The following is an 8,785-nucleotide window of genomic DNA, read 5'->3' on the forward strand; positions in this document are numbered from 1 at the left end:
GCCATGTGGCCTACAGGTTGCAAAAACACTTGCCAGAAAACTCGAATCCAGGCTGCCTGGGGAAGCTGACACCAATGGGGAGTGTGAAGCTGGAGTACAATTGCACAGAGCGTGGCAATCTTGCCATACAGGTGCTCCCCACTGGATAACAATGATGGAGGACAGGGACCCAAAGTATTTTTCTGCTTCTCACCCTGAAGTGAACCTCTAGCACCCCTTACAGACAACACTCAACATTTGACCAGCTGACAAAAGACAAATGTTCACAAAGTACAACTGCATTATCAAAAGATGGGTAAAAAAAAAGGTGGCTCTGGAGTGGAATCTCAAAAAGGAATGACTGGCACAAACATCAATTTCTTTTCTTCCTTTAAAAATACAAATTAAAAACTAGAGGCCCTGGACATCTGGAAGAGGGTTTTGGGAAAATGAAGGGAGGCATACATATAATCATGATTTCATATGTCACCTGAGCAAAGTCTTTTTTTTTATGTTTATTTTCTTGCTAAAAATGATGAGTTATCCTGTGGTTGCAATATATTTTTATGCAGAAAATGAAATCACTTTATTTCTGAAATATTTCTAGAAAACAAGATAGAGGAAAAAAAAGAAAACTAAAAGCAATGAAAAATAAGATCAAAATGTTCTGGCAGATTCCATCAACAATCCCAACAGGAACAATGTCCTTTCCTGGACAGAATTCCTAATTCGTTGTGTTTCTAATTCAGTGCATTTCACGATGTCAGGTTCCAATGTTTTCCCATCAGTATAGATATTTTTGCACAGGATATCTGTACATTTAAAAGCCACAGTTCTGAATGCTTTTGTTTTAAAATGTATTTATTCCAATACACCTCTCAGTGTTTCATTATATTGCCTATATTACATACAAAAATATCTGCTATCTACGTTAGCATAACTTTTCCATCATCCATACTGTCCCTTTACTTGATGTGACATGCATGACATCCCACATATATAATTTTAATGGAGGGGAGGGTTGCTGAGTCTATAAACTATCTATTGTGTCATTTACAGAGAATGGAATAGAGAATTGAAGCCATTTTTTAGATGATTCAAGTAGAAAACACATTGGTGTCATTTGAATGACATGTAAAATTCTGATGAAGTCATATTCTGTGGTCCTTGATGTCAGACTGAATAGTTCTCTGGCAGACAAAACCTTTACTGTGGCCTAGGCAAACAACAATAGGAAAACCACTTTCTAAAAGAGTAAAACAAGAATGCTGACCAAAATGCACAAAGGCAAACTCTCCAGAACTTAAAAATTAGTAGTTACAAATAATTTAGTCTACAGATGTGAAAACAGGACAAAAATCAATTTTTCCCTTGTATTAATATTTATAAATAGAAACTTTCTGTCTAGATAGTAGACAGTATTACAGTCTGGGAATTTACCCTGGCAAGTGTGCAATATAAAACAGCTAGGAAGTCAATGATTCATTCTCTTGTAACACACAGAGTATTCTGAAGGTTGCTAAATGTTGCTCTTCTGGAGGTAAACTTCTATTATCTTTTCGTCCTGCTTTCTCTGACATGTAACATGCCTGTGTGTTGAAGCTCTCATTCTTCAGTGTGGCAGCTGCTTCTCGACTCTTATGCTCTGGCCTCTAAAGCCGCACATGTGGACCCTGGAGGCAGTGGTTGCACATCTGCAACTGTTCCAGATCTTGTGGTCACTGTCTAACCTCTGAACTTCTCTCCATGTGAACATGGGGTTCACCACCTGGTATTCTCTTAAGAGGTTTGGCGGTGTCTCCCTAGGGGGAGTCTGGACAGCTGTGTGTTAGTCATTATATGAACTTCCTTCAGTCCTGCAAGGTTGGTTCTGGGCTACCTTCCCTCCAAAACTTTTGAGGAGCCTGTAGCTAGCTGAAGTGCTTTTCCCAGAAAGTGTCTGCCATCTTGCAAACTCCTTTTGCAGCTAACACCTGGGTGTCCTGGCTTCATCACTGGGTCAAAAGGAAAGATGTTTGGAACTTCACCTGCTTTGGCTCCTAAGTCCCATTTTAAACACAGAACCAACTGAACACTGGCCTCTGAGGTCAGGCCCACATCATCTCCAGTTTCAGCACTTCTCACAAACACACTGTAGTCCTGTTAGTAAGGGATATGAGAAGAATGTGGCTAGAGGTGGCTGGGTTGTCATGTTTCCATCCATGGAGATCTATGACAAGAGAAAAACTGAACATCTTTTCTAGTTAGCTCAGTTATCAGCCATTTGGAGTCAGGGGACTGCTTCCAGTGATCTCCTGCAGATCCTTCCTACTTTTGGCCACCTTTAAAATTCTATTTCCAAGAAATGCAAATGGCTCAGTAAAGTTCATAATAAAGCATACTAGTCTAGAGTCTGCTTCTCCCACAATACCATCTTAATAAATGAAAATATCAGCCGGGCTTGGTGGCTCAGCCTGTAATCCCGCACCTTTGGGAGGCTGAGGTGAGTGGATTGCCCAAGTCCGTGGGTTCGAGACCCGCCTGGGCAGGCAAGACCTCATCTCTCAATAAAATCAAAAAATTAGCCAGACATGGTAGCGCGCACCTGTAATTCCGGCTCCTTGGAAGGCTGAGGCGGAAGGATCGCTGGAGCCCAGTAGGTCAAGGCTGCAGTGACTGGGAGCGGCCACTGCACTCCAGTCTGGGCGACAGAGTGAGACTCTAACTCAAAAAAAAAAAATGTCACATTTGCTAATCTGAGATTCTTGCCTTGCTTAAGACCATTCACAATGCTATTAAAATAATGTGTTTAATTTAAAAATTATGCAGGAATTATTTCTTTTTTCCTCTTGCCATTGTGGTTTTTCAAGAGCTTTTTCTTCCCTTCACAATAGCTGCTTCTTGAGTTCCAAAACAGTCATTTATTTGTGTGGTTTCTGGAAGAAAGCCATTGCTTTTCTCCACCAATGCATGGCCAATGTCACCCTGTGAATGTTCTGTCTCTGCCAGAGTCATGACTGAGAATTTTTTTGGGGGGGAGTCATTGTATGAATGGATTTCTAAATATTGCTAACTTGAAACAGCATTCTACTTACTTTTAAAAAATTGTCTGTAAAAAGAAAAGTTTAATCTGTAGGTATATCCTAGACAATTTCCTTTTGTGTAGATCAATTCTGCTTTTATATTTCAATTTGGATAATAAACCATATTGACCACAAAGCACTTCTATAAATATAGCGATGTTGGGGTGTCTTTACCCCCAGAAATGCACACCCAGAGTTCCCCATGAATTCCAACAAGCAGAGAATAAAAATGTGCTTGTGATTCACAACTTTTCTCCAAAATTTGAAACCTCATGTAAAAAACTGTAAAAAGATGACTCTCTCTCACAGTATATTAACATTTTAAGTAAAACCCTTTGTCCCAGTCTTATACAAGAAAACTCAACCAAAAAAAGAAGGAAAAACAAAGTGGGAACAAGCTTCCTAGATACTGCCCCTCAACAATGAATTGTGGAGAACTGGAAAAACCTGACATCCTGCATAAAGACCCAGGAAATAACATGGCATGGCAAATCCCAGCAAATAAAGCTCATATGTAAATCAAATAGAGCCCAAAGAAAAGACTGAAGTTTCTTCTCTTCATATTTCAAAAAGAATTCCAGAGGTCAAAGGAACAGGTGCAGGTGCAAATGTATATAAAAATAACGAGCAGCACTCATAACAAATAAGGATAGCTACATTCAGTCATCTTTCATATATGTCTGAACTCAGGCCAAGGGCAATAAGTGACCACTATGCTTTAAAAGGTCTAGGAATAGAAAAAATCAGCACCCAAATCTTTTCTGATTCCACATGGTCACTTGTCATGAGATGACTAACAATGGCTGCAGGGTCAGTATTTATATTTGCACTGGGCTAGTACCAGACAGTTGATAAAATTGTTTTCTTAGAATTTCTCCTGTCCCTACATGTAGCAATTTTAGAAGCAATTCTTGGCTTAAAACCCAGCTGTTATAGCTTACCAGATATCTGACACCTGCTTAAAGAGGTTCCCACCAGACCTCTGCAAATCAAACTTTGCTAAATCATACCCTATTGTTGATCAAACTTACTGCTCCACCCATTCAAAAATAGAAGGCATAAAAGTGAATACAAACATAAGAAGAGAGTTTACATCTGGTCTTGCAGTCTTTCCATACAGTCTCTAAAGTACTGTGAGTCCCCCAGCCCTATATCTTGGCAGACCCATTTGATATTATCATCACTGTCAAACAGGATGGAGTTGGTGTGTGGGCTGCCATCCTTTGGTAGGATGGTGGTGTAGGAAGTAAATTTGACTCGCTTCTTCTTTGGGCCAGAAGAATTTATTAGGTTTGTTTTCCATTTCCTTCTCATACACATAGCCAGAAGTTCTGAATAGTTGACTATGAAAAGTCTTCTGGGAATTGCCATTCAAAAGGAAACTCCTCTCCTTGAGCTGTAGTCCCCTGTGTATCATGGTTATGCACTCCTCTGATGGAAGTGTAATGTCCACAGGGTTCTCCAAAAGTTCCACTTCATTACCAAGCCAGACCCAGACATGGGAATGGGGGATGTTGCCTTACTCACTCACAGCAAAACTTTTGTGTCTGTATTTCCAAGAAAATGCCACACAATTAAGAAGACCAGAATGGCCAGACAGAAGACACAGAGCAGGGCGTAGATACATGCCAATCTCCATCAACCCCCTTGAGGTCATTGTAAGGTCATTAGGTTCTGGTAACTTCCCTTGAGTGGGAAGCTTGTGAAGGTGTCTGGACACCACTTTTGAGTAACTTCTTATTCTTTCCTTCCATGGAAGCCAGTGGGGTTGTGCTTTTGTTGGTACTTTCCTCTTGGTCAAGAGATGCAACATGTTGAAACCATTCCTGAACTGTTCTCTCCTGGTTTCCTTCACGTGCTATGGAATTACTGAGGTGGTCTTTATATTCCCAATTTATGCCCTCAATATCATTGGTGCCTTCTTGGTGCTCAGAAATTTGGTTCAAATTTGACCTGGACTTTCTCTTTACCCACAGCAAGAACACTCTTCCTCTTGGACTTCTGTCACGGTTCACTAATCATCATTTCTAACTTAATCAAGGGCCCTTATCCTGTACCTTCTGCAACCACAACCGACCATTTGGACTCAAGGTTTACCTGGCAGACACAACGATTTCATCCAATGATGAGACAGTAACTGAATAATCCTTGGGGTTGTAAATGTCTAAAGGTGTCACCAAACCATCACTGAACAAAATCCAATAACTGACTATTGCTTCCTGCTGTGGGGACTGAAGCATGTCCTGGGCTGCTTCTGTGGAGACAATGGCCCTTCTGTCTGCTCGGTGAGGCTGCAGGGAAAGAGACATGCCAGCCACGAGCTGCATGCCTAGCTCTGCAATGGTGACTTGGTTGTCCAGGATGATCACTGTCTTCTTAGCCAAGAGGGAGTCAGAGAATGGAGAGAGGACCTGCATGGTGGTGACTCCCAGCTCCTGACCAGCCAGGGTTCTGCCATCCTATAACTGAGTGACTTTGGGCTCCTCCACCTTCAGGAACTCAGTCACGAGGTCAGTGATATCAAACTGTCAGTCGGGCCTAGCATGTAGTTCAGCTGCCCTATGTCAGGCAACTCAACCACAAACTAGGTGAGGGCCTGCACTGTGGTGTGCTGGTACTGCAGAGAGCAGCCTCATCCCTTCTTCTCATCATCCTCGTCCTCACTCTCTCGGGTGGGCCTCCTGTTGGTGGCCACCGGGATGCTCCAGCCCTTAATCTGGCTCAACTTCGTGTCTAAGATCTCAATCTGCAGGGGGAGTCTGGGAGCCCAGACAGTGACTTGAAGTTGGGAGGTGAAGTGCAGGTGGGTGAAGTTCACAATCGTGTCCACTTTGCTTTCATTTCTTTCCCATTCACAAAAACAGAATCACAGGTTTTGGAAACCTTAATGAAGTCTTCATCAGCAGACTCGCATTCCAGACTCAGACACATCCACCACAGAACCATCCTCTTGAACCCCCATGACTTTGACAGGAATGGAAACAGGCTTTCTGGTGAGAATGGCAGTATTCAAAACCTCCATGCCCATTGCAAGAGGGACATGCCCACAGAGCTTGTCTGGCTGAGAAGATCTCAGACACAACCTGCTCACTCATGGAGTCCTCAACCGGGTACTCCACGTGCCAGGTGATCTGCTGGGCGCTGGCGCTGTTATCAACTCCAAAGTCCACTTGTAAGATCTCATAGAAAGAACCATTTGCTCTGTGTGTCCGGGAAATGGCCCCATGCAGGTGAGGGTGGCCAACGTCCGAGTGCTGTCATTGTCTATTTCTTCCTGGATGGCCCAATGGTCCTCATTGCTGATTCTCACTGCCATGATCTTCACACCTGCTACTGCCTTAATTCTAAGAGTGAACTGCTCTGCCACTGAGCCACTGGTCAGAGAGACCAAAAACGTGGTTGTGTCGGTCAGTTCAGAGGTACCGAGATAACGATGCTCTCGTCCAAGGTCACCAGGGACCACTTGAGGTCGTCTTGTGTGGGGTAGACCACTACACTCCCCATCCTTTCCAGGGCTGGAAATGCCGGGTAGAGGCCATCCTGGCCCGTGTGGATATTGTTATCCCCTTGCCTTCCTCCTACAGAGGCAACTGGCTAGCTTCGTCAGCAAGGTAGATGTTGAAGAAAAGATCCACGGTGCTGTCCCCAAGCACGGCTGGGATGTTCTCTTCAGGCTCCAGGTCCGGGCCAGAACTGAACCACTTGGGCAGCAGCTCCAGTTCGGCCACACACAACCCCGGTGCCCCTTGCAGCAGGCAGCTGGCCGCCACTTCCCTCGCCTCGGGGTAAGTAAACATCTTGACACAGGGCAGATCTTCCACAAAGTCACCATCATCGCAGCCCATGCTAGTGACATAAAACAAGGTCTGCACTTTGGGCCTGTTGGAGTAGATGGAGCTGTCAAGGATGTGGGATTTCAGTTTCCAGTTGAAGGGAAACTTCTCCATGTTTCCGAAGGGTGTGGATGCCAACAGGAGCTTCTCAGGGATCATCTTCTCCACGGAAAAGGGGCTGTAGCTGACATTTATCACAGGGGGCCTCCTGGCTCGGTAGGTGAAGAGTGGTTCCACCCGGGCCTGCAGGCTGGAGTTCCTGGTGAGATCCTGGTTGGCCTCCTTGAGGAAGAAGGACTTCTCGGCCTTGGAGACGTGCAGGCTCGTGAGGAGGTAAGCAGGCAGTGAGGAGAACCTCTGCAGGCCATCAGCGATCCGGCGACTCTCTGTCCCTGGTCACCGGAGCGCCGACAGCGCCAGCAGGAGCGCGAGCAGCGGCGCCCGGAGCAGCCGGAGCGGCTACGCCCCCGCACCGCGCATGGCTCGGTCTGGCGCGCCGCTCCTCCCCAGACAGTGGCGCCAGCAGCGCTTCCTCGGCTGAGCCCTGCGCGCTTTCCGGACTCTGCCGTGCGCGCGCTTTGGCTGGCCGCCCGCGCTTGGTTCGAGCGCGCCGCCGCCGCCCGTCACTGCCACCGCCGCCCGTGCCCGAGCGCGGGTCCCATCCTTGCCACATCGCCTCCACTGCAACCGCCGCCATCTCTGCCAGTGCCAGCAGCCGACCGCCCCTCGAGCCAGCCGGAAACTCCTGAGCAGAGTCTTACACAATACTAGCATATCTCGTAGATGTATGAAGTACGAAATCTCACACATAGGTCTAAGTTCTGTGATTAGTAAAATATCACTTTAATTATTTTGTCATAACATATATATACAATAAAAATAGTGAAACTACTTTCATGTAGGAGCCCACATGATTTATTACGTTAAAAAGTATTTTTCATACTCAAAAACTTTAGAGCACTCGGTAGGTGGATATGTGTTAGAAGTAGACAAGCTATTTACCCCTCCTCATGAGGATGTACCATTTCACAATTCTCACAAAAACTTTTTCCGATGTTTCACCTAAAGATTTGTTCACGCTGCTTACTCTTTTCCTTTCAAATTATTTTACTTCCCTGTCATTTTTTTTTTTTTTTACATTTTCTCTAATATCGTAGTCCTGGTCATTACTCCATTTGTATGTCCACCCACAGGGTTATCCAGTCTCCCCTAAGGTGGCCAGTTTTTACTTTAGTTTTTCCGTGATGCTGTACCAAGGTCCAAAATATGCCTTGTGTTAGCAAAGGAAGCAAGCCCTTTGAAAGATATTTGTTCCCATTGTGTCAATGCAATTCAATAGCTAAAGAAGTATCTTATACATATTTTAAATATCTAAGAAACAACAGATTGGTTAGGACTTTAAGAATGGAACTGAGGTTGACGTGGTGGCTCAAGCCTGTAATCCAAGCACTGTGGGAGGCCAAGGTGAGGGGATTGCCTGAGTCCACTGGCTCAAGACCAGCCTGGGCAATTGGTGAGACCTCATTTCTACAATAAATAAAAAAATTAGCCAGGCGTGGTAGTGCGCGCCTGTAATTCCAGCCATTTGGAAGGCTGAGCCCTGCAGGTCGACGCTAGGGTGGCCGTGAGCATGCCACTGCACTTCAGCCTGGGTGACGGAGTGACTCCAACTCGGGGAAAAAAAAATGAAACTGAGATAAAGAATAAGACTAAATAGACATATTCAGACTTCATAAACCACATTTGATGTGTCTGATAGAAATCTCATGTTCAAACAGATTTTGGGATGAGGGCATCTCTAAAATCCACCATGTACTTTAGTTATATGTGCAACACGGTGAATGCTTTTAAGCATGGTGTACTTGTGCAGAGAACTGCAAGAACCCCAGCTGAAAATCTGACCCTTGTCAT

The 8,785-nt window shown here is 44.8% G+C and overlaps 1 pseudogene; it reads right to left on the reverse strand.

The window, feature by feature from the left end:
- Nucleotides 1–4,130: 4,130 nt before the first annotated feature.
- On the reverse strand, nt 4,131–7,648 carry LOC103256760 (annotated as a pseudogene).
- Between the last annotated feature and the right edge of the window lie 1,137 nt (nt 7,649–8,785).

This window comes from Carlito syrichta, unplaced genomic scaffold (assembly GCF_000164805.1).
Source record: "Carlito syrichta isolate Samal-C Ts95f unplaced genomic scaffold, Tarsius_syrichta-2.0.1 Scaffold10867, whole genome shotgun sequence".
NCBI lineage: Eukaryota > Metazoa > Chordata > Mammalia > Primates > Tarsiidae > Carlito > Carlito syrichta.